Here is a 7,970-nt window from a genome sequence, read left to right on the forward strand (position 1 = left end):
AGACACATAACACATTTCTGGAGAAGGAGAGTGAACCCAATCCCTGACAGGATTAGCAGTTTAATTAAAGAATCTGTCCTGATGAGGCTGGCACATCTTCAATTCAGACTGACATTAACTCAAGGTACAGGCCCCAATCTATCTTTTCCACCAGCTGCCATGATGCTGAAATTCTTACCCAATAAGTTAATTCCTAAGGACCTTCTGGATGTGTGTAATTGTATTCCAGGTAGAGGCCCACTCCAGGAGAGGCTCATGGGCTAAGGGGATCGGGGTTATCTGATAACTCTTAACCACTTAGTAATGGGTAGGTGGGTAGAATGAGCATCAGAAAGGGAAAGTTTAAACAGAATGAGTGCATTAACACTCTTAGGGCATTATGTGCCTGGGACATTGCACCACTTATTTCACCTGATTTTCTAGTTCAAAGTAGCTACTGTGCTGTCAGGAAGACCTGGGTTCAAATCCAACCTCTGCCATGTTCTTTTTCATTTATTTATTTATTATCATATTATTGTTGTACTGGGGGTACATTATGATATTTATAAAAGTTCTTATAATATATTATAGTTCAATTCACCCCCTCCATCATTTTCCTTTATCCCTCTTTCCCCCATTCCTGGAATAGTTTCAACATGTCTCATTTTTCTGTTTTCATAAATGAGTACATAATATTTCCTGCTGTGTTCTGACTGTATGACTCTGGATAGCTCACTTCTTTGTAAGCCTTGGTTGCCTTATCTATAAAACAAAGATAACAACATGTTCGTATTTCCCAGGGGTGACATAAAAAATTACCACAAATTTATTACTTTAAAACAACAGAAATGTATTCCCTCATAGTTCTGGAGGCTAAATACCCAAAATCAAGGTTTCACTAGGGTCTAGCTCCTTCTAAAGGCCCTAGGAGAGAATCCATCCTTGTCTTTTCAAGCTTCTGATGGCTCTAGGTATTCCTTGATTTGTGTCTGTGAGACTCCAGTATTCACCTCCTCCGTCACATGGCCATCTCCTCTGTGTCTTCTATTCTGTCTCCAAAGACATTTGACAATGGACTTATGGTCTATCTGGATAATTTAGAATAGTCTCTTCTTGAGTTCATTAAGTTGCTTACACAGAGTTGTGTTACAACACTGTGAAATCTGGGAAGTAAGTCTTTTAAACCTCTAGTCAGATGCTGAAATAGGCTCATAGAGGTCCTTTACTTTGCCCAGGGTTAAACTGGATTTTCTAAACAGTGCTAATAATTACAAAACTTTGTGTTTTGATCTCTCACCATGAAGAGAGGATTGAATATACCAACAGACTACGAGACAAAGGTGTTCCTCAGTGTGGATCCTGAAACAAAACCCTGGTATAAGTAGGTTAGTTGGAAAGAGATTCCAGGAAAGATTAGATAGTGGAGAAGAAAACAGGAAAGGAGAGCAGCTAATGAAAGTTGTATTATAGTGATACACCTGGGAACCTTCTAGGAAGTTAATATATATGAGAAATACCCACCAAGACACAGGTGACTTACGGGGTAGGCTAAAGAGATCTGAGAGAGATACTAAGAGTCTCTTCTACTCTTAGCAACTGTATGGTGACAGAGATCTTGGAGGGTTAGGGTGAGAGGGGCCATTGAAATGAAGGGCAGAAGCGGGAAATAAAAGTCAATTCTAGCTTTAAAAGTTACTTTGATTGAGCCACTCCTGGAGAAGCATAGATTCTCAGTGCTGGAGTGGATTCTCAGTGCTGGAGTGGACCATTACTATGGTCAAACCATAGCATATCCCTATTCTATTCCCATATCCTCAGATATCCCCAGTAGTTGTCTACGGCCACTACTTAGACACCTGCAGGAGCAGAGGGCTCACCACCTCTTGCCAGACTGTTCTATTGCTGCACAACTCTAGTCATGAAAAAAAGCTGTATGTTGATTTGAAATTTGACTCCTTTAGTCTCCCTCCTATGGGATCCAGTTCATTTCACTGGGCCCTCTTTGCCCCTGAGATATCTGTTGCTTTCACACTGTTTTCACTTCCACAATCCCATCCTGTCTCTTCTCTAGCGCTGTGGTTCTTTGGAGACACTGTGTCCAGCTCCCATAGGGCTCCTGTTAATTATGATCTAGGAAGTAACTTAAGTGGTTTTAGAATGAAATATAACTGAACCCTCAGGGGCAATGGAAACATATGGTGAAATAAGAGGAACATCCATTCAACAGATGCTCAATAAGCACTTACTTCTTGTGTCAGATCTGTGGCTAAAAGTCTGTTTGGAGATAAGCAGAAAATGACCAACTGTAATGTCCAGGTTAAGGCCTTGAAAGATGACTCTATAAGGGTGGACTGAGATGTACCTCACTTACCGAAGTTGAGAACTACATGCTCTGAGCTTAGCAATTTCATCAGGGGATTGAGGAAACTTCATGGAGTCAGCATTTGAAATGAACTTTGATGGATAGCTAGGATTTAACTGACTCTGGTAGTTTTAGGAAAGGAATCTGAGGATATGGAGATGGTCCAAGAAAGTTCTAGAGAGGACATGCACATTTTATTCAAAGAATGACAATTTGTCAGGTTTACCTCAAGTTTAGTGTATGTGTGTTTAGTAGCATATGAGGCTGGTGTGGTATTTATGACTCATCCATTAGATGACAGAAAAGTCTTCAAATGCTTTTGCACAGGGAAGAAAAGAACTCAGTTCTATTTATTTATTTATTCACTTTTTGTGATACTGGGGATTTGAACTCAGGGCCTCATGCTTGTTAGGCAGGCACTCTACCACTTGAGCCACTATTAGTTTTATTTTTTAAGGGTCACTCTGATACCATTGAGCATGATAGGCCAGGTTTTGGGGTAATTAGAGACAGGAAAACTATGTAAGATGTGTGTGTTGACATTTAGTGTAAAACTTTACCCTTCTATGCTTGCATTTATCCATCCATCCATTCATTCATCTTTCTATCTGTCTGTGCATCTGTTCATCCATCGAATCTTGAGTATTTGCATGTTCTAGTAGAGCTCGAATTGGGAAATTGGAAAGATAAAAAGATGTTTCATTGTTGAGGATAAAAGATGTTTCATAGTCTACTCTCATCAGTGCCTAAGTGCATATGGATGGAAAAGAAGAGGGAAAGTAGGCGTAGCTCATCACATGAGAAAGCACACCAACTATTCTTTTAGAATGCTATCCCACACTCTGGCTGTATGATCTTGGGCAAGTCTTTTTCCTCCAGGGTCCTATTTTCTTTATTCACAGAGTTTAGTCTTGATGAGTTCTTCCATGCTTGACATTCTAGAATTTCATTATTCTATTTCTCTGCCAATTAGTTAATAAGAAAAAGAGCAAAGATTAGGAGCTGGTAACCTATGGAATGTTTAGGGCATAGGCAGTGAACATGGGCAGTGTGTATCTGGAAGAAACAGCTGAAGAGGCAGATAATAGGGACACATATTGGAATCAGATTTCAGAGGTTGTGAATGTCAGAATAATGAGCTGTGCAATTGTAATTAAAGCTTTGTACTGTCACTTCTTCATCCAACTCTTGACATGCTTCTCTACTTCTGGTTCTGACTTTCTCTGTTGTGGGTCTGAAGCCAGATAACCACAGTTCCTTCTGCTTCTTTCTCAAGTGTGTCTTGGTCCTGGACTCAGGCAGCTCCAGACCAGCACTAGGTGTGGATCAGGGAATACTTGGACAAGGACACTGAGTGTTTCCTTCTCTGTGGGCCAGATGCCTTGTCACTCTGGTCTAGAGCTTGTTCTTTTCTCCCCTTGGCCTCTTTTCAGGGCCTTTATCTAACTTGGCAAAGATGAACTACTAAGGTCATAGACTCGTGGACCCAGGAGGACATGAGGACCATTGGGTCCAGAAGACTAGGGGCTACTTAAAGGAAAGGGCTGTGCTCCGATGCTTGCTGAATTCTCAACCCCTAATACAGATCCTGGTCCAGTACAGCTCAGTCAGTTTTCACTGGCAGAATGAATGATGAAATGAATGATTAGAATCAATCGTGTACAGATGACAAAACTGCAGTTCAGGGTAACCAAGTGGCTGCTGAAAGGGCACTGGGTTTTGGGGTTAGACAGAGCTGGAGTTTTATCTCAGAACTACCCTCCTTGGTTGTAGATCTTTAAAATGAAGACAGTAATACACGGCTTGTGAATACAGCAGGTGTGAGGATCAAAAAGATATTACAGATAAAGCTTCTAGAACGGTGCTGAGCACACAGCTCTCATCTGGTATTTTTAGGCTCTAGCCTAGCCCTTGTGTGTCAGTAGCAATCCCCTGACCTTTGAAAGGTCTTAATTCCACAGAGAGCCTTGTTATCTATGTAGGGCAACTTTGGATGCAGCCTCATTGGGAGAAAGGGATGGATTGAATAACTCTGGGCTCTGTCCAGTCACTTTTGGGTCTTGGAACGAAAGATGCACTTCCGATCCTGACCATTGGGTGGCACCAGCCCATCAGGCTACATGACTGACAGTGGAACATAGGCCCCCTGTGCTTTCCCAGCAGGGGAGTTGGAAAGGGGGGGCGGGGAGGAGAGTGGGGGTGGGGGAAGGAGCAGCTTAGAGAGTCCAGGTGTTTGTGCCTCTGAGCCCCTGTGTGTGTGTCTTTGTGCATTACTGGGTAGGGGGTGGGCTGTATAAGCATTATGAGGGTGCACAAGCATGTGTGTGAGTGTGTGTGAGAGAGCTAGCAACTCAGAGAAAGGGGGCCTTTGTTTCATTCTTGTTTATGTACAGGGAATCATTTGACCCAAATGAAATCACTCTGCCCTGAGGATATTAGTCTATGGCTGTGGGTGAAGTGAGGCTTGGGGATGTGGAATTTTCAAGATGTTAGAGGCATTAAAATTTATTTAATCAACTCTCTCATTCTACACATTGGAGAAACTAAGGCCAAAAGGGGATCTAACTAGACTGAGGGATATGCCGTAGACTCTTAGGGGTCAGGCGAGAACTCTGGATCCCTAGCCCTATCTACCAGAGACTCTGTGTTAAGCCTGGGGTTACCTTAGGACAAAGAGCTGGACCAACCAAATATGGTAGATGACCTCCAAGAAGAAAGCCTAGGACTCCTAGCTTAGTCTAAGCCACATTTTGATATGAGCATCTTGGCTTCTCTTCCATATGCTTTCCTCTGCACATCTGAATCCCAGAGCTAGCCCAGACCACGTTTTCATGTCCTGGAGGGCAGCTGCCCTTGCTCAGAGGCCCATGGTAGGCAGGTGACAGCTAAATACTAGAGTCCAGGTTTCTGTTCTCTTCCATCATGCCATAGTAGCGTGAGGATCAAGTTTCAGGGGACACCAGGCATTGGTTACACACTTACCAGGGCCCTCAATGTCATCTCCATTCATTTTAATAAAACTGTATCCAAGGTCTGGTGATGTGGTGAAGGCAACAAGGATTCATGTATAGAGCTGGCCTGTGGATGGTAAAAATGATAAAGAATAGAAGCCCTGCTCAGACTCTGCTCTACGTACTGGGCTGGGGCTTTAGCTGTGGGCTTGGAATGCCTAGACTTGGATGCTGGCTTCTTCACTAACCAGCTCTATGATCTCTAGACAACTCCTATACTTCCAGTCTCTGCATTTTAAAACCTGAAATGTCCTTAATGCCCACACAGAGAGTTGTTGAGAGGTGTACATGGATTAACACATACAAAGTGCTTGAGACTAAGTCTTGATATGAATTGTTATTGCTATGCTTTAGTCTTTAGAATAACCCTGTCAAAAATGACACTCCCACTTTATGAATGAGGAAACTGAGACTAGGAAAGTTGTGTAAATGATTAAGGGTAACACAGCTAGGAAGTAGTTGGTCTGATCATAGAATCCAAGCCTGTAGATTCAGACCTTGTACCATTCTCTAAAATCCTTCATTGTCACATTGTCATGGCCAGGCATGAGGGGTGGCCTCCTTTTATGAAAAATTTAAGGAGGTATGGCTCAAGTGGTACAGTGCCTGCCTAGAAAGTGCCAGGCCCTGAGTTCAAACTCCAGTACCACCACCAAAAAAAACCCAGAATCAAATATTACACATTTATATACAAATATTCAAAAGCAAGAGAAAGATTAAGAAAATGAAAAAATAGTTTTAAAATGTCATTCTCCTAGACCTATGTTCTCACCAAACTCTGAATCTGTCTTGAATGCTGACAGGTTTCTACTAGGTTGCTTGGAGAGGGACAAATCCCAGAAACCCTTCCTGGTGTGCAGGAGGCTAGCACTCACAGGAGGAGGGTCCCTCCTCTCTGAACTTCATTCTTTGTCACCTCAGGCCCATCCCACATGGATATTTGAGTTGTACAGGGTGCACAGTAGACTTCCCAGAATGGTTCATAATCACAGTCCCTTTATGAGCTCTGTGCCGATATATAATAGGCTTTATATAAAACATAGTTATGAACATTTATTATAGCTGGAGGCAGTAGTTAACATAGACATTACCCAATTGCAGATGTACAATGTCAGGCCACTAATGAACCAGCCTGGCAGCCACTGGGTCCCACCTGATCTAGTAAGGGGCCTCTGGGCATCTTTGCTCACACTAGCATGGAGTCTGCAAGAAAAGGTCAAGTGTGCTAGGCTGAAGATTCCTCACAACTTTTCCCATGATTTCTCTTTGGTGGAAGCCCCTTCCATCCCAGTCTGACAATAAGTATTCAGTACATCAAATTCATCCTTCACCCAACTCATCTCTTTGGAGCTTCTACTACATGACTTCGTGAACAGTGCCAACTCTTGCTGTGCTTTCATGGAGCTTGCAAAATTTTTGGGGTTTTGTAAGTAACATTCATGAGCCAAAGCACTGCTTTGGGGTGATCTAGAAGATCCATCTAATCCTAACTTGTGCAGAGCCATCTGGGCAGGTGGAAAAGTGGCTAAAGTAGCTACCAATAGAACAGATTGATTCTTGGGGAGCCTAGGGTCAGGATGGAAGAAGTACAGAATCTGACTTTCTGAGCAGGAACTTTGGAGTTGGGATCAGGAGTCAAATCCCTCAATTACACATCCAATAGTAAGTGGACTGAGTCTCCCTGCTTCTATTTTAGTTGCCTACAATTCAACCTTTATTCATCAGCCAGAGTGATCTTTCAAACCCTTCAATCATAGTACAGTTTCTTCTTGCACAAAGCTCTCTGATGATTCCCCATTATGCTAGAAATAACATGCAACCTCCTCACCATGACCTGGAAAATCTGTCTCCTCCTTCCTATTCTTCAGGCCTTACCATCCTCCATTCTTCTCCATCACCACCTGTTCACTTGCCCTAGTCAACTAGCCTTCTTTCTGACCTTGGTAATGCAATCAAGCCCTAGAGCCTTTGTATCCTTTGCCCTCTGTCTGATATGCTGTTCTCCCAAATTGTAAAGAGGATGGTTATTTCTTATTAGTCAGGTCTCAATTTAAATGTTACTTTAGAGTTATGGCAGTGATGGAAGTTTTGATCTTCTTATCTTAAAATTGGTTTTGGAAAGACTTCACCATATTGTGATACCTGGGATGTGATCAAGGACCTAGGGAAGCCTGTATCCCACCAGCGACACAATCAGAAATGTAACAGACGTCTGTGCTCATAATAGCAGTAGGAAATGGAGAGAAAGTTTGCCACCACGCATTCTGAGCTCTTAAAAATCACTATTCTAAGAACTGGTTGTGGTGGCACAACCCTGTAATCCCAGATACTCTGGAGGCTGAGGCAGGAGGATCATGAGTTCAAGTCCAGCCAGGGTTACATGGCAAGATCATATCTCAAACAACAATAAAATGCAATATTCTATTGACATCCAGATATGAGTCAAAATTTTCCCATAATCTCAATGTCTCAACAGTGTGCAAACAGATTTTATGTGTCTGTCTTTTCTTCTAGAATTTGTCCATAGAAAATACTCATATATGCAAGGCATCACTCAATTATTTAGAAAAATCTTATAAAGAAGTTAGTCAGTTCCAGGTAAAGCACCAGAGTAGAGA

This window comes from Castor canadensis, chromosome 1, assembly GCF_047511655.1.
Source record: "Castor canadensis chromosome 1, mCasCan1.hap1v2, whole genome shotgun sequence".
In the NCBI taxonomy this organism is placed as follows: Eukaryota; Metazoa; Chordata; class Mammalia; order Rodentia; family Castoridae; genus Castor; species Castor canadensis.